Source organism: Peromyscus maniculatus, chromosome 21 (assembly GCF_049852395.1).
Source record: "Peromyscus maniculatus bairdii isolate BWxNUB_F1_BW_parent chromosome 21, HU_Pman_BW_mat_3.1, whole genome shotgun sequence".
Lineage (NCBI taxonomy): Eukaryota > Metazoa > Chordata > Mammalia > Rodentia > Cricetidae > Peromyscus > Peromyscus maniculatus.
In genome coordinates, this window is record NC_134872.1 from 53,002,235 (window position 1) to 53,021,004 (window position 18,770).

The window sequence follows — 18,770 nt, forward strand, 5'->3', positions numbered from 1 at the left end:
TTTTAACTCGAATAAATATTTATTGATTTCTTGGTATATGCTCCTATTGTGAATGGAACAAGTGAAGGGGGTTAAAAACCCCACAATCTGTCTTGCTAATCTCTGTTTTGTGACCAAGTATAAAAACTAAGGAAAACTCAAAATTCTATGACGGGAAAACTGGGCCAACAATGAGTTCTTACACGAACACTTGCTGCAATTAGTGTGTTGTGTATCAGAGCACACCCTAAGAAACTGATGTGGAGGGAAGTCCCAAGGCACAACGGGCCAGAAATGGGGCAACCGCAGGTCTAACGGCTGGAAAGGATGTGAACAGATGTGGGAGGAGCTTGTTTTAGGCAGGGAGGAGCATCCGGTCTCTTCAGGAAGGGAGGTGAGGATCAATCGTACCTCGGTGGGTGACCAAGAACAGAACAGCCTGACCCGTGTTTGCGGGAGAGAATGTGTCAGACTGGAAAACCAAGGTTTCTTGGGGATTTGGGGTTCTGTTAATATCTAGACAGAGATTGGTAGCCTTGGAGGCATCCAGGATCGACCCCCCTCTCCAGATCAGCTTTGGATCCCATCTCCTGTTTCCCTCCTAACCCTGGAACAGAAAGCATTCTAACTGCCCTTCCTTAGGCTTCCTGGTCAAAAGAATAGACCCTGTTTCTGGTCCTGGGTGGAGATAGATTTTTGATCTGCTCCAAAACTGGGCCTGTCAGTCACCTGGCCAGGAGACCGCTCCTGAAGACAGTTTACTCACCCAAGGACATTCTAAAGAGATGGAAAAATAATTATCCATTAATGAGATGATAATGTTCGCCTCCTTCCAGAAGCCCATATTCCATGAAGCCACTTACAGAACCTCTGGCACTCAGCTGGCTCACTTTTCATTCAAACTCAGGAAAGCGTTAACTTTTCTTCTTTGTCTTATCTTCCTCATTTTCTTTCTGGTCCCGGTCAAGGGTCTAAGTCAGTTTCCCCGACTCTCACTCTTTCTCTAAAGCCCCAGCCCCTTCCCTCTAAGCTGCTTGCTGACCTCCTTTGCTGAACACGGACGCTATCCCACACCCTGACCCCCAAAGCTTTCTCTCTTCTTCATCTCCACACCCTTCCCCTCAGTCTGGGTGTGCAAACCGAGGACATGGCCATTCCAAGGCCTGGTTTGAGGGGAAGGTTTTTTTTTTTTTTTTTTTTTTTGTGATATATATTTTTTATTTTACAATACCATTCAGTTCTACATATCAGCCATGGGTTCCCCTATTCTCCCCCCTCCCACGCCCTCCCCTTACCCCCAGCCCACCCTCCATTCCCACCTCCTCCATGACAAGTCCTCCCCCGAGGACTGTGATCAACTTGGTAGACTCAGTCCAGGGAGGTCCAGTCCCTTCCTCCCAGACTGAGCCAAGTGTCCCTGCATAAGTTCCAGGTTTCAAACAGCCAACTCATGTAATGAGCACAGGACTTGGTCCCACTGCCTAGTTGCCTCCCAAACTGATCAAGCCAATCAACTGTCTCACCTATTCAGAGGGCCTGATCCAGCTGGGAGCCCCTCAGCCTTTGGTTCATAGTTCATGTGTTTCCATTCATTTGGCTATTTTTTTTCAATAATTGAGTAAAACTGAAATTGATTATATGCCACAGTCATCCTAGGGACCTCCATGCTATATATATAGTCTCTATGGTTCTATGGGTTGTGGTCTGATTGTTCATTTTATATCTAGAATCCACCAATGAGTGAGTACATACCATAACTGTCTTTCTGGGTTTGGGTTACCTCACTCAGGATGATTTTTTCTAGTTCCATCCATTTGCCTGCAAATTTCATGCTTTCATTGTTTTTCTCTGCTGAGTAGTACTCCATTGTGTATATGTACCACATTTTTTTCATCCATTCTTCCATTGATGGGCATCTAGGTTGTTTCCAGGTTCTGGCTATTACAAATAGTGCTGCTATGAACATAGCTGAGCATGTATCTTTATGGTATGTATCAGCATTCTTTGGGTATATGCCCAAGAGTGGGATGGCTGGGTCTTGAGGTAGTTCGATTCTTAATTTTCTGAGAAACCGCCATACTGATTTCCACAGTGGTTGTACAAGTTTACATTCCCACCAACAGTGGAGGAGTGTTCCCTTTGCTCCACATCCTCTCCAACATTGGTTGTCATTGGTGTTTTTCATCTTAGCCATTCTAACAGGTGTAAGGTGGTATCTCAGAGTCGTTTTGATTTGCATTTCTCTGATGATTAAGGATGTTGAGCATTTCTTTAAATGTCTTTCAGCCATTTGTAGTTCTTGTTTTGTGAATTCTCTGTTTAGCTCTTTAGCCCATTTTTTAATTGGACTGTTCAGTGCTTTGATGTCTAGTTTCTTGAGTTCTTTATATATTGTGGAGATCAATCCTCTGTCAGATGTGGGGTTGGTGAAGATCTTTTCCCAATCTGTTGGGTGTCTTTTTGTCTTATTGACTGTGTCTTTTGCCCTGCAAAAGCTTCTCAGTTTTGAGAGGTCCCATTTATTAATGGTTGTGCTCAGGGTTTGTGCTGTCGGTGTTTTATTTAGGAAATGGTCTCCGGTGCCAATGCGTTCAAGAGTGCTTCCTATCTTCTTTTCTATTAAGTTTAGTGTAACTGGATTTATGTTTAGGTCTTTGATCCACTTGGACTTGAGTTTTGTGCATGGTGACAGATATGGATCTATTTGTAATCTTTTACATATTGACATCCAGTTATGCCAGCACCATTTGTTGAAGATACTTTCTTTGTTCCATTGTATAGTTTTGGCTCCTTTGTCAAAAACCAGGTGTTCATATGTGCATGGATTAATGTCAGGGTCTTCAATTCGATTCCATTGGTCCGTATGTCGGTTTTTATACCAGTACCAAGCTGTTTTTATTACTATAGCTCTATAGTAGAGTTTGAGGTCAGGGATGGTGATGCCTCCAAGGGTTGCTTTATCGTATAGGATTCTTTTAGCTATCCTGGGTCTTTTGTTTTTCCATATAAAGTTGAGTATTTTTCTTTCCAAGTCTGTGAAGAATTGTGTTGGGATTTTGATGGGGATTGCATTGAATCTGTAGATTGCTTTTGGTAAGATTGCCATTTTTACTATGTTAATCCTGCCTATCCATGAGCATGGGAGATCCTTCCATTTTCTGATATCTTCTTCAATTTCTTTCTTTAGAGATTTAAAGTTCTTATCAAAAAGGTCTTTCACTTGTTTAGTTAGTGTTATCCCAAGGTATTTTATATTATTTGTGGCTATTGTAAAGGGTGATGTTTCTCTGACTTCTTTCTCAGCCCTTTTATCATTTGTGTATAGGAGGGCTACTGATTTTTTTGAGTTGATCTTGTATCCTGCCACTTTACTGAAGGAGTTTATCAGCTGTAGAAGTTCCCTGGTAGATTTTTTGGGGTCACTTATGTATACTATCATATCATCTGCAAATAGTGAAAGTTTGACTTCTTCCTTGCCAATTTGTATCCCTTTGATCTCCTTTTGTTGTCTTATTGCTCTAGCTAGAACTTCTAGTACTATATTGAATAAATATGGGGAGAGTGGACAGCCTTGTCTTGTTCCTGAATTTAGTGGTATCGCTTTGAGTTTCTCTCCATTTAATTTGATGTTTGCTGTTGGCTTGCTATAAATTGCTTTTATTATGTTTAGAAATGTTCCTTGTATTCCTATTCTTTCTAAGACCTTTATCATGAAGGGGTGTTGGATTTTGTCAAAGGCTTTTTCAGCATCTAGGGAGATGATCATGTGGTTTTTTTCTTTCAGTTTGTTTATATGGTGTATTACATTGACTGATTTCCGTATGTTGAACCATCCTTGCATCCCTGGGATGAATCCTACTTGGTCGTGATGGATGATTGTTTTGATGTATTCTTGGATTCGGTTTGCCAATATTTTGTTGAGTATTTTTGCATCAATGTTCATGAGGGAGATTGGTCTGTAGTTCTCTTTCTTTGTTGCATCTTTGTGTGGTTTGGGTATCAGGGTAATTGTAGCCTCATAAAAAGAGTTTGGTAGTGTTCCTTCTGTTTCTATTGTGTGGAACACTTTGAAGAGGATTGGTATTAGTTCTTCTTTGAAAGTCTGGTAGAATTCTGCACTAAAACCATCTGGTCCTGGGCTTTTTTTAGTTGGGAGACTTTTGATGACTGTTTCTATTTCTTTAGGGGTTATTGGTCTATTTAAATGGTTTATCTGGTCTTGATTTAATTTTGGTATTTGGTATTTATCCAGAAAATTGTCCATTTCTTCCTGGTTTTCCATTTTTGTGGAGTACAGGTTTTTGAAGTATGATCTGATGATTCTCTGGATTTCCTCATTGTCTGTTGTTATGTCTCCCTTTTCATTTCTGATTTTGTGAATTTGGGTGTTCTCTCTTTGCTTTTTGATTAATTTGGCTAGTGGTTTGTCTATCTTGTTGATTTTTTCAAAGAACCAACTCTTTGTTTCATTGATTTTTTGTATTGTTCTCTTGTTTTCTATTTCGTTGATTTCAGCCCTCAATTTGATTATTTCCTGGCGTCTATTTCTCCTGGGTGAGTTTGTTTCTTTTTGTTCTAGAGCTTTCAGTTGTGCTGTTAATTCATTGGTATGGGATTGCTCCATCTTCTTTATGTGTGCATTTAGAGCTATGAATTTTCCTCTTAGCACTGCTTTCATAGTGTCCCATAAGTTTGGGTATGTTGTACTTTCATTTTCATTGAATTCTAGGAACTCTTTAATTTCTGTCTTTATTTCTTCCTTGACCCATTGATGTTTCAGGTGGGTATTATTCAGTTTCCATGAGTTTGTGGGTTTTCTATAATTTTTGTTGTTATTGAGTTCTAACTTTAAGGCATGGTGGTCTGATAAGATACAGGAGGTTATTCCAATTTTTTTGTATCTGTTGAGATTTGTTTTGTGTCCAAGCATGTGGTCAATTTTTGAGAAGGTTCCATGGGGTGCTGAGAAGAAGGTATATTCTTTTGTGTTAGGATGGAATATTCTGTAGATATCTGTTAGGTCCATTTGAGTCATAACATCTGTTAGGTCCTTTATTTCTTTGTTAAGTTTCAGTCTGGTAGATCTATCTTTTGGTGAGAGTGGTGTGTTAAAGTCTCCCACTACTAATGTGTGGGGTTTGATGTGCGTTTTAAACTTTAGTAGTGTTTCTTTTATGAATGTGGGTGCTTTTGTATTTGGAGCATAAATGTTTAGAATCGAGACTTCATCTTGGTGGATTTTTCCTGTGATGAATATGTAATGTCCATCCTGGTCTCTTTTGATTGATTTTAGTTTGAAGTCTATTTTATTAGATATTAGGATAGCTACACCAGCTTGTTTCTTAGGTCCATTTGCTTGGAAAACCTTTTCCCAGCCCTTTACTCGGAGGTAGTGTCTGTCTTTGGAGTTAAGGTGTGTTTCTTGTATGCAGCATATGGATGGATCCTGTTTTCTAATCCATTCTGTTAGCCTGTGTCTTTTTATAGGTGAGTTGAGACCATTGATATTGATGGATATTAATGACCAGTGATTGTTAATTCCTGTTATTTTTTTGGTTGTGTTGTGTTGTCCTTCTGTGGTGTATGTTGGTGTAGGATTATCTATTGCTTGATTTTTCATGGATGTGTTTAGCTTCTTTGGGTTGAATTTTCCCTTCTAGTGCTTTCTGTAGGGCTGGGTTTGTGGACAGGTATTGATTAAATCTGGTTTTATCCTGGAATATTTTGTTTACTCCGCCTATGGTGATTAAGAGTTTTGCTGGGTATAATAGTCTGGGTTGGCATCCATGGTCTCTTAGTGTCTGCATGAGGTTTGTCCATGATCTTCTATCTTTCATAGTCTCTATTGAGTAGTCTGGTGTTATTCTGATGGGTTTGCCTTTATATGTTACTTGGTCCTTTTCCTTTGCAGCTCTTAATATTTTTTCTTTATTCTGTGTGTTTAGTGTTTTGATTATTATGTGGCGAGGGGACTTTTTTTTTGGATCCAGCCTATTCGGTGTTCTGTAAGCTTCTTGGATCTTCATAGGTATTTCTTTCTTTAGGTTAGGAAAGTTTTCTTCTATGATTTTGTTGAATATATTTTCTGTGCCTTTGAGTTGGTATTCTTCTCCTTCTTCTATCCCTATTATTCTTAGGTTTGGTCTTTTCATGGTGTCCCAAATTTCCTGGACGTTTTGTGTTAGGACTTTTTTGTCTTTATTGTTTTCTTTGACTGACGAATCAATTTTCTCTATCGTGTCTTCAGTGTCAGAGATTCTTTGTTCCATCTCTTGCAATCGGTTGGTTATGCTTGTTTCTGTAGTTCCTGTTCGTTTTGTCAGGATTTCTATTTCCAGCATTCCCTCAGCATGTGTTTTCTTTATTGTCTCAAATTCATTTTTCAGATCTTGGAATGTCTCTTTCATCTGTTTAATTGCTTTTTCTTGGCTTTCTTTGATTTCTTCCCATTTTTTGTTCGTTTTTTCTTCCATTTCTTTAAGGGAGTTTTTTATTTCCTCTTTAATGGAGTTTTTCATTTCCTCTTTAAGGGAAGTTTTTATTTCCTCTTTAAGGGAGTTTTTTATTTCCTCTTTAAGGAAAGTTTTTATTTCCTCTTTAAGGTAGTTTTTCAATTCCTCTTTAAGGAAAGTTTTTATTTCCTCATTGAGGGAATGTTTTATTTCTTCTTTAAGGGCCTCTATCATCTTCTTAATGTCATTTTTAGGGTTGATTTCTTCTGCTTCTTCTGTCATGGTATGTTTAGGTCTTGTAGGTGTAGAATCACTAGGTTCTGATGTTGCCATATAGGTCTTTATGTTGTTGCCTGTATTTTTGCACTGGCGTCTACTCATCTCTTCCTCTGTGAGGTGCAGGTGGTGTCTGTGTCTGAGAGTGCCTCTCTTGTTCTAATTTTTAGTCTTGGTTTAGTAGTGGTTCTTGGTTAAATTGGTGCTACTGGGCTATTTCTTCAGGGGCAGCTGATTTTGATCGGTGAATTATATACTTATGATTCTGGTGATCTGGTTTGGTGTCTGGGTAGCGCCTTCTTCTGTGTTCTCAGGTCACTTTTTGTTCATTTGTCAACTCCTCAGCTGATCTTGTTTCTTCAGACTTTAAACTGTAGGCATCTGAATCCTCTCCCAGATGGGTTTCAGCTGAGCAGGGTAGTCTCACCAACACCTCCAAGTTGTTGGGTTTCACAGGATCAGCAGCTGGGCCCTGGGTTGTCCTCAGATGGAGTGTTCAGATTCGTTCTGGTTTTGACCCCCGGAGATAGCTTCTTCCCCAGTTGTTGGGGTTAGGGGCGTCCCTGTTCCAAGCTGCGTCTGCTTGTCTCCGTCCCTGGGCCTGTTTACCTCTGCGGTCCTCCGCCGGGCCTGTGGTCCCTGTCAGCTGCCGCTGGTTCTGTCTGCCTCTGGGGGCCGCCACTGGGCCTGAATGTCTCTGTCGGCCGCTGCCCCCGGGCACGTCTACCTCAGCGGGCTGCCGCTGGATCCATCTACCTCCACAGGCCGCCGCCACAGGCCTACCTGCGTCTGCTTGTCTCTGCCGCCGGGCCTGTCTACCTCTGTGGGCCGCCGCTGGGCCTGAATGTCTCTGCCGGCTGCCGCCGGGTCTGAATATCCCTGTCGGCTGCCGCCGCTGGGCCCGTCTACCTCCACGGGCCCCCGCCACAGGCCTACCTGCGTCTGCTTGTCTCCGCCACCGGGCCTGTCTACCTCTGTGGAACGCCGCTGGGCCTGGGTGTCTCTGCCGGCTGCCGCCGGGTCTGAATATCCCTGTCGGCTGCCGCCGCTGGGCCCGTCTACCTCCACAGGCCCCCGCCACAGGCCTACCTGCGTCTGCTTGTCTCTGCCGCCGGGCCTGTCTACCTCTGTGGACCGCCGCTGGGCCTGAATGTCTCCGAGGGGAAGGTTTTTATTGGAGAGATGAGGGAGAGTACAGCCAGGGGCATCTGGAAGAGTCCAGGGCAGCGAGAGAAATTAGTACCCTGAACATGGCCAGCAGATGGGACCCGACTGTGGGGGAGGGGTGGCCTAACAAGAGAGGAGGGTCAGAAGAAAGGGGCAAGAGAGAGGGGGGGCCAAGAGAGAGCATGGCCAAAATGGCAGGGTGATAGAGCATGAGGAGCTGGGGGGAGGGAAGCCCACAAGATGAAGAGTTTAGGGTAGGAGGCCTGGTGAGAAGAGCTGAGAGGAGCCACAGGTACTGAGTGGGCCTGGAGGCCTGCAGACACGTTGGTGTGCTAATAGGCACCACGGTTAGCCATTTGTCCTGAGTTTCTTTTGGATCCGACACTGGGAATTTCGGATTTCCTACCCTTCTGCTTTTTACTCTAATGAAATTGTCCTCAAGCTTCCTTCTAAGCCATTTTCTAAATTCTTTTATTAAGGAGTCCAAGAAAATGTGAAAGGGAACCCCAAATTTTCCTGGTAACATTTGGTCTTGGTCGTAGGATAGATAGTAGAGAGTTCAGGACTAATTTCTGTTTTCGAGAAAAAGGGTTGATTATATGCCACTGTGATGGCTGTTCGCTGGTTCGCTGTTCTTGGTTGTCAACTTGACTACATCTGGAATTGACTCAAACACAACCAGCTGGGCACACCCGTGAGGGTCGTTTTTTTAATTAAATAATTTAAAATGGGGAAGACCCACTTTTAATCTGGATTTTTTTTTTTTGAGGTGGAAAGATTCACCTTTAGTCTGGACCATAACTTGCTGACAGCCTGTCTAATGGACATGGAAGAAGGAAGCTTGCGTCGGGCGGTGGTGGCGCACGCCTTTAATACCAGCACTCGGGAGGCAGAGGCAGGCGGATCTCTATGAGTTCGAGGCCAGCTTGGACTACCAAGTGAGTCCCAGGAAAGGCGCAAAGCTACACAGAGAAACCCTGTCTCGAAACCCCCCCCCCCCCCAAAAAAAAAAAAAAGAAGAAGGAAGCTTGCTCTCTTTGCTGCTTGCTCTGGCAAGTCCATTCCTTCACTGGCATTATAGCCTACTTCTTCAGGATCCTGGCATATACTGAGGACTAGCTGAGACATCCATCCTCATGGGCTGAACAACTACTGGATTCTCGGATCTTCATTCTGTAAGTTCTATTCCTCTAGAGAACCCTGACTAGTACATAACCAAGAAAAACATGGAGGGTCCAACAGGGTGGACTAAAGGGGACATTCGTCAGGAGTGTGCGGCACAGACTTTTGAATAAATATCCTGCTCTGACTCTAGCATCTATGCATGAGCTTCAGACAGAAATATCTCATCCCTGATCAACCCGGTGTGAAGATCAACTTTCCAGCCAGGAGTTTCTCCCTCCTGGCAATTGTTATCTTTGTGTGTAAGTCAGTGGTGGAGTGCATGTGGTTCCATTTCACTCTTTAAGACCAAATCCATTTTAACCAACCCACTGTGTCTGGGGAGTGTGCCATCATCTCCCATCTCTGCATTTAATTTTTTTCTTTAAGAGGTGTGGTTGAAAGTTTGAATTACAAGCACAGATATAGGAGACAGCTTTTACTCAATGTTTGGTTTTCCACCCAGCTCTTCAAGAGATAGCACAGTGATCTGCCCAGGGAGTGGGGAGCTGGTTTGCACAGACTGAGAAGACTGAACCAAATGGATAGCTCCCCTGAATGATACAATCAGGGTGTGGTACTCACACCCTGCTCACATCCTACAGCCTCCTTGGGGAAGGACCTGTTGGGATTTCATGCTCTCTGGGCTGGATAGGATGAGTTGCCAAAGAGCAGATTGTAGCTGATAAGCAAATAAAGAATACTGAAACTCATTCATCAGGAGATGACCAGGTAGGTGTGTACAGAATGGTATCACCCTACTCTACATATGAAGGTGTCTTAAGACAGTGTCATAAATGGGGTGTGAAAAGCAAGGAGTGAACTGAACCCCTAAACTTCCGGGGCTAGGGATTTGGGGGAGGGTAGATGTCAATTAAACAACATGAGCCCATGGAGAAGAAGCAAGGATTGTAGACATAGATGTGCGTGTCAAGTCTCTAATGGGTGACTTGGGCAGGCTAATGGATCTACTTGTGTCTACTATTTTATCCCTCTATAAAATGAATAGTGTGGAAAGTGAAGAAGGTGATGGCTGTGAAAATGCCTGCTCATGTGTATGACAGGTGCTAGAAGCTTCAGCAGGGTGATCTTTCCCCATCCTTGTTTGAGTGCGGAGGAGGGTAGAGGACACTGTTTTTCCTTTAGGCCTGTTGGCTTTGCATAGCAAGTGAGATGGTAGTTGGGGCACTCTTCTCCTTCTCCTTCTTCTCCTTCTCCTCCTTCTCCTCCTCCTCCTTTTTTCTCCCCCTCCCTCCCTCCCTCCCTCCCTCCCTCCCTCCCTCCCTCCCTCCCTCCCTCCCTCCCTCCCTCCCTTTTCATTGCTGAGGATTGAGCCCTAGGTCATGCACATGCTGTGATGGATTGTATTCATACCCCAAGTTCTGGTAGGGGAACTAGAGAAAGGAAATTGGTGATTTCTATGGAAGAAATTTTATTAGGCCCAACAGCAAGAGATAACCAGGGATGGGGTTTGGTTTTCTAAATAGTCTTCTGGTATTCTGGCCTGGTCACAGGGTTTGAAAGAGGATGGTGGTCCCAGGCACAGGATCTGTCTTAACAAGGCAAGCAAGAGCAGTCTGGACCCCAGCATATGCTAGTGAATCCACCGTGGAACAGCAAACTGTGGGGGTAAATTCCACTCTCTAGTGGGTGACTTTTTTTTCCTTCTCACTGCTGTGACCATGCACCTGACAAGAGCAACGTAAGGAAGGAAGGTTTGCTTTGGGTCAGAGTTTGAAGGTACAGATGGTCTTGGGGGTGGAGGAGTCCTTAGCGCAGGAGCAGGAAGCTAATTGGTCACATTTTACCTGCAGTCAGGAACCTGAGAGAGATGAATCCTGGTGTTCAGCTTTCTATTATTAATGTCTTAAAAATCACATTTACTTGAGAGCGGTTCAGCCTGGGCATAAAATAAAGAAAAATTAAAAAATAATAAAAATCACATTTACTTTGTGTGTATGTGTGTGTGTGTGTGTGTGTGTGTGTGTGTGTGTGTGTGTGTGTGTGTGTTGGAAGAGAACATTTCAGGGGCCAGTTTTCTCCTTCCTCCATGTGGATCCCTGAGATGTAAATCAAGTTCTCAGTCTTAGCAACAAGGCCCCTTACTGATGAGACACCTGACAGGTCCTGAAAGAATGTTTTTATGCCAATGCCACTCTAGATTATTTTATTGATGTTTTTAAAAATGTCAGAAATATGGCAGATTTTTGTTCCCACTAGTTGCGGTTTCAAAGCTCATCAGAAAGGCTAGTGCAGTAGATACAGACAGACAAACTGCAACACCACACTGTGTAGTGACTGAGAATGCAGTGATGTTGCAGAGCCTTTCCTTGATCAAGGACCAAGGAGCACCTTCTCCCAGGTATGGGGAGTGAAGGCAGTGGAGGCTGGTGGTTCATCACTTTGCTTTGTCCTCCCAGGGCCCAAGGAAGCTTCCTCTTTCCAGAAGCAGCTGATCACCTGGCAGGAAAAGAAAAGGCTTGCTCCGTCTTTTCCGGAGGACCACATGGCTACAGAGCCTCCCATGAGATCAGTGGACGGTACTGTTCTGATGATGCCCAGCTCAACCCTCCTGTCCCCTCACCCCCCCCCACTATGCTCCACTTCCCCAAAACCCTCCTGAAAAACAATTGGCTTGCTCATTTGCCTGATGTTTAGTTGTGTGGGTTTATCTATCTATCTATCTATCTATCTATCTATCTATCTATCTATCTATCTATCTATCTATCTATCTATCTATCTATCTGTCAATGCTACATACTTATCCTCTGTGTGATGGTAACTGGTAAAGATGTTTGCCCATTCTTTAGCCTGACTCTTCCCTCACTTGATGGTGTCCTTTGCTGAACAGATTTTTTTGGTTTCATGATGTCCCATTTATTGACTGTTGTTTTAATGCCTGTGTCTGTTCAGAGAGTCCTTTCCTGTGGCAATGAGTTCAAGCATATTCCCTACCTTATCCTCTAGCAGATTCAGGGTATCCAGTTTTATGTTGAAGTCCCTGGTCATTTGGAGTTGAGTTTTGTGCAAGGTGAGAACTAAGGATTGTATTTCATTCTTCTACGTGTAGCTATGCAATTTGACCAGCGCTATTTGTTGAAAATACCTTTTGGTCTCTTTGTCAAAAAAAAAAAATCAGGTGGCTATAGGAGTGTGGGCTTATATTTGGGTAATCAATTCTATTCCATTGATCAATGAATCTATTTTCATGCCATTACCACACTGTTTCTATTACTATAGCTCCGTAGTATAACTTGAAATCTGGGGATGTTGATACTTCCAGAAGGTTTTTTGTTGTTTTGTTTTGTTTAAGTGTTCAGGATGGGTTTGACCATCCTGGGTCATTTTTGTCTCCATATGAAATTTAGATTTTTTTTTCAATTTCTGTGAAGAATTACAATTCAATTTTGATGGGGGATTGTATTGTCAAAGGATTAATAAAAGTATAATATTAAAAATTAAATCAAAATTTAAGAAGACTTCTAAGGATAAAGAAGAGTGAAGGAGGAGAAAGAAAGAGAAACAAATACACATGCATTTATTTAAACATAAATCTATGGGATAATGAAAATAGAAAGTAGCTGTCTGGTTAGGACAGGCAGGTGCAGGCAAGGCATGTGGCAGTGGGTAGGAGGCATGTGAGCCTCTTAGTTCCTTTATGAGAGTTAGATCACCATAAATTAAGTAGGTTAGAACACAACAAATTTATTATGTTAAAAACCTAGAGGTTCTACCTGGGTCTCACTGGATGGATCAAGGGGTAGGCAGATCTGAGTGTGTGTTAAGAGGCTGTTGGGGAACTGGTTTCCCGCCTTACTCTGTCTTTTTTTTTTTTTAATTATATTCATTTTACATACCAGCCACAGATTCCCCTGTCCTTCCTCCTCCCACCCCTCAGCTTTCCCCCCCAACCCACCCCCCATTCCCACCTCCTCCAAGGCAAGGTCTCACATGGGGAGTCAGCAGAACCTGGTACATTTAGTTGAGGCAGGTCCAAGCCCCTCCTCCCTGCACCGAGGCTGCACAAAGTGTCTCACCATAGGCACTAGGCTCTAAAAAGCTGGCTCATGCACTAGGGATGGGTCCCCCACCCCAGGTCACTCTCACTGGTCCACAATCTTCAAGACCCATAATGCACTGAGTCTGCCCTTCACTTATTCGGAATGACTTCTGTAGATAAAACTTGCATTGTCTCATTTTTCTGCCTCCTCTTTCCTTTTTCAGGATTCTTGTGATTACACAAGGCCAACCTAGAACAGGCAGAGCAATTGCTCCATATCAGAATCTTTAATTGCATCTGGTAAAATAACCTCCCCTTCCAGGAAAGAAACTTATTCACAGTTTCTGGGAATAAGACATGGACATTTTGTGGGAGGGAGCTGGAGGCTGATATTTCTCTGTCTCTCTTACAGAGTAGAATTGATATTATAATTTATTTCCTTTTTACTTTTTTTTTTTTTACATTTATTTACTTTGTGTGTATGTGCATACATGTCTCAAGAGTCCTGTACGTGTCATGGAGCAGATGTAGGGGTCAGGGACAACTTGTCGGAGTCTTTATTTTCTCCCTCAACTGTGTGGGCCCAGGGGAAGGAACTCGGAGAGGCAGTCAGGATTGGCAGCAAGCACCTTTACCCATGAACCCATCTTACTGGCCCTATGTCCCCCCTTTGGCCCATATGAAATCAACAAATCAGAAAGGGGAAAACAAACACAAAGACAATACATGCCAGATCCACTTTGTGTGACTCTGGACATCCGGGCTTCAATACAACGTATGATCAGTGCTATCCTTTACAGGAGGCAATGTTCTGCTGTTTCGTAACTCGTGTAAGATCATGAAGTCAGTTGGTCATAAAACTGATTCAAGTTATGGCCCATGGTCAGCTGTAAATGTTGTACAGATTTTTTTTCTTCTTTTTTGATTTGTTGTCCCTAATGACTAAGAGTAAAATCTTTGGTATTACCACATGGTTATCAAGTGTCCCTTTCAAGTTCTTCAAGCTCCTTGCAATTGGCAAAGACTAGTAAGAACCATGGACATTTAGTTGCTCCAGGCTGTGAGCTAACACTGCCAGGAAACAGGTGACTTCAGACTTTATCAGCTATGGAAACAAGTAGACAGCCAGAGTCGCAGGTCGTGGTGGGTGGGCAGTAATGATGAGCAGTCTCTAGAAGTTCGCTACCAGTAGCTTCTGTTGTCTTAAAAAAAAAAAAAAAAGAGAATAAAAACTCATTGGTTAAGACAGGATGGTGGGGTTGGGGGGGGGACTGGATTGGGGAAGAAATAACTAAGAGAAGATAACTAAGGTGAAGAGCTGTCTTTTGTTCTTCTTGGGGAAGGGGAGTGTTAGTTATTGGAAATCAAAAAGACTCATGTATCCCAGGCAAGTGCTCTACCATTGAGCTACATCTATCCCAGCTACCTTTTTATAATGAGATAGCCTCTCACTGGGCTGCCCAGGCTGGCCCTGACCTTGTGATCTTTTTTTGCTTCAGTATGTTTTTTTTTTTTTTTTTTTTTGGTTTTTCGAGACAGGGTTTCTCTGTGTAGCTTTGCGCCTTTCCTGGAACTCACTTGGTAGCCCAGGCTGGCCTCGAACTCACAGAGATCCACCTGCCTCTGCCTCCCGAGTGCTGGTATTAAAGGCGTGCGCCACCACCGCCCGGCTGTTTCTTGTTTTTCAAGACAAAGTTTCTCATTGTAGCCTTGGCTGTCCTGAACTCCCTCTGTAGCCCAGGCTGGCCTCAAACTCAGAGATTCTCCTGCCTTTGCCTCCCAAGTGCTGGGATTAAAGGCGTGTGCCACCACCGCCTGGCTTGTTTCAGCTAGGATTCCAGGTTTCTTTTACCAGACGAGATTTAGAGTGACATTTTGGAGACCGTAGTACCTTGTGCCTACTGGGTAACCTAGGAGGGGCATCTTGATTTTGAGGCACATATTTATTTAGAGACTGAAGGTGAATGTGATGAATTGGATGTAATGGAGCTTTTGGTTTTTAAAGCAAGAGGGATCAGGACATACAAAGGATTTACTATGATGCATTAGCTGGGGAGTATAAACATCAAGAATGACAGGATTAGAAAGGAGACCCAAGAGTTCATGAAGCTGTGTTCCTGCGTCATGGTCACTCATTTTTGGTTTAGAATAAACTGTCTTTACTACCTTTGAGGTGAGATGTGTGTTTTGGAACAGCAGTTTGAGATTTGAATACGGGGAATGGAGTAGTTTTGTCAAGGGGAGGTGTGTTTATAGATTGATGATACAAGTCCTTTCTCACCATGCTGGGAGGGTGAGGCATAACTCCAAGTGTGTCTCTCCCTCCCACCCCATTTTTTCCTTTCTTTCTTTCTTTCTTCCTTCCTTTCTTTCTTTCTTTCTTTCTTTCTTTCTTTCTTTCTTTCTTTCTTTCTTTCTTTCTTTCTTTCTTTCTCTCTCTCTCTCTCTCTCTCTCTCTCTCTCTCTCTCTCTCTCCCTCCCTCCCTCCCTCCCTCCCTCCCTCTTTCTTTCTTTCCTTCTTTCTTTCTTTCCTTCCTTCCTTCCTTCCTTCCTTCCTTCCTTCCTTCCTTCCTTCCTTCCTTCTTTCTTTCTTTCTTTCTTTCTTTCTTTCTTTCTTTCTTTTTCAAGACAGGGTTTCTTTGTGTAGTTTTGGTGCCTGTCCTGGATCTCGATCTGTAGACCAGGCTGGCCTCGAACTCACAGAGATCCACCTGGCTCTGCCTCCGAGGGTTGAGATTAAAGGCGTGCGACACCACCACCACCACCACCCGGCCCCCATTTTCTTTTACTGATGGCTTTTGAAGCTTTTTGTAGATGGAGATGTGGTGCTGACTGTACTTCTCTTCATAACAGTGAACTCTGAAGCTGCTGTCTTGTTCCCAGAACATGGAAGTACGGAGTTTAAATAGGAACTGTGTTACATTACCGTAGAGGGAAAATATTTGGGTGCCTTGAAAAATAAAAGGGGGACAAGCTTTTATATCGCTGTCATGAGAAATATCAAAGGCACCAAGCACAGCAGGCTCTGGACTCCTCTCTCACTAATAGGTAGTCCTTGGGTTCCTACTACTTGCTGAACTCTAGGGTAGCCTGTACCCTTGGAGCAGACTCAGAAACCAGTGGCAAGTATTTAATATGCAAATGATGGTGCTCCAAGGGATAAAGGCTGTATGATGGAGAACATTGAAATTTACCTTCCATTGATGTAGACTTTAACTCTCATAGCATTAGGAAGTGAGAACATATAGACTGATTTATTTCATTGTGTTATTTTCCTGTAGGCATTTTGAATTTTAAAATTCATTTTAAATGAAGATTATGTATATATTACAACAGGCCCACTAATGTCCTACAGTGATAGATTTTTTTTTTATGCATTAGTATTGGGAATATATAGAGGGCTGAATGTTTGTGCTTTGTATTTCTGTTTTTGTTGGCAATTGCAAGTACCGAACACAGGATAGGTGAAGGGTTTAGATACAATGACTCCAGAGCCCTTTGGCCTAGTTTTTCTCCTGTGTGTAAGTCTTTCTCTGTCCCACAATTCCTTTTGATACCAATTATACTGTTGATTGACTGTCAATGGTATGGACCCATACGGGTAGGCCGTCTAGCTTCATTTGTCCTATTTTAAGAACACATTATAAGTTGTCTCAGTTGGTGGTGTCTAACTCTCCAACTTCTCAGAGAGAAAATATTAACAGGAATCAACTCTGCTTATTTAACAGGTCAAGTTGGTCTCTGGTGTCCATGGGGACGCTTGAGGAGAAGCCGATTGCATTGAGATGTGTGGAAACAGGATCAATAATGCTCAGTAACTGAGGAAGATTACCAGAAGTCGACAAAGTCTATAAGAGGGGCCATGCAGATCCACACCCGGGACTGTCGACACTTGGCGGGTGATGGAGAAAGTCTAATTTTGGCCAAAGATGAATCACTGTGCGTGGCTGTCACACCTCCTTTCGCCCTGTTCCATTTTTGGATCAGGATAACTTGCCCAGCAGAGACTTGTCTAATTTAAATCCTGACTTACCTGAATCAAAATGAGTCAGAACTTGTAAACAAAACCTGCCCCAAGGACAGGAGCTGCCTCGTTCTCCTCATGGACTCTCTTCTCAGAACTGAGTCCTGTATCTGGTGTGTGTGTCAGGGAGAAGATACATAGATGCGATAGGACTGGATTTAGGTGGCCAGGGGAAGAAGAAACATCACTAAGTTAGAGCGTTTTCCTAGCCAAGAGGATACAGAAGAGGCCACTTAAGACTTATGACAGTATTAATAGTCATGTACTGATTCTTTAAAAGGGGAGAGGACGGGGGTTCCAGAGACGGCTCAGCCCCCAGGAGCATTTGTTGCTATTGCAAAGGACCCAGGTTTGGCTCGAGAACCCAGATGGTGGCTGGCAACCAACTGTAACTCCAGTTCTAGAGGAGCCAAAGCTTTCTTTTGACCTCGGTGGGCCTCGCGCACATGTGGCGTATGTCCACACATGCAGGCAAAACACTTGTACATATAAAATACACTAAATAATTAAAAAATAATTTTAAAAGCAGAGAGTTACTCAGTGGGTTAAAAGTGGACGAATAAATAAAAAATTCTAAGAGGACATGAACTTGAGAGGAACATGTGATATGAAGTCCTGGGGGAGTAGGAGGAGAGGAAAGAAGGGGAGTAGATATGATTAAGATACATTATATACATGAATGGCATTTTCTAAGGCTAAATAATGAAATTAAAAAAGGGAGAGAATGATTGAATTTCTAAACATTGGCCAATAGCAACAGAGGGTGTACATATGTGTGGTCCCTGACCAGATTCAGTAGGCCCCTCCCTCCAGTAAAGATGGCTGAGAGGCTCTCTCAGATAAGATGAGCTGGCATGGAAGAAAGAGATAAGCCCATCTTCCTGGAGGAGCCTCAGACCAACTGAGCTACCTGCAAAGGGCATGCTTCAGCCCGTTGAGCTGTCTGCAGGTTGTGCAGTGTGTTTGAGGTTTTCAGCTTTCATGAGCTGTGATCAATGGTGGGATAAGGTTTGGTGATGCAGCTGTCTTTACAGTTCTGCTCCTGTAAGCAACCCCCAGTAAAACTCATTGGTTCACCAAGTTGGACTTTGGTGGTATCTGTACCTCGGTCTCTTCTTGATTTCCTGTCTTACATTAGTAGATGTTCATGTCTCCCCAGGTATAGTGTCTTACAACAGTGTCATAGTTAACTTTAGCTATCAACTTGATAAACCAAGAGTCACTTTGGAAGAGGGAACATCAACTGAGGAACTGCCTAGATCAGATTGTCCGTGTGGTATTTTTCCTTTTTAATTGATTTAGGAGGGCCCAGCCTACTATGGTGATACCATCTCTAGGAAGGTGAAACTACAATGTGTAAGAAAGGTAGCTGGGCAAGCCAGAGGGAGCAAACCAGTATTCAGTTTTCCTCTGTAGGATAATTTCTTTTGGGCCACCAACCAGATCCCAAGTCAACACACGGAGACTTAATATTGGTTATGAATGGTCAGCTTTATCTAATGCTTGTCCGACTAGCTCTTTTAACTTAATTTAACCTGCTTCTCTTCATCTATGTTTTGCCTCAGGGACTTTTTACCTTTCTTTCATTCTGTATGTCCTACTCCATGTCCTGCTGGCTGGCAGCTGCCTGGCTAGCTGGCCCTGAGCATCTCCCTCTTTTTCTCCCTCCTCTCATTTTCTCTCTTTTTTTCTACTTATTCTCTCTGCCCAC

At 43.1% G+C, this 18,770-nt stretch overlaps 1 long non-coding RNA gene across 1 annotated transcript; it reads left to right on the plus strand.

Moving 5' to 3' along the window:
- The first annotated feature begins 282 nt into the window (after nt 1-282).
- Nucleotides 283-17,641, plus strand: LOC121824704 (uncharacterized). The gene is made up of 4 exons (XR_006066639.2): nt 283-464; nt 8,644-9,049; nt 11,456-11,575; nt 16,764-17,641. It is a non-coding gene; the product is annotated as an uncharacterized LOC121824704 (long non-coding RNA).
- Nucleotides 17,642-18,770: the final 1,129 nt, after the last annotated feature.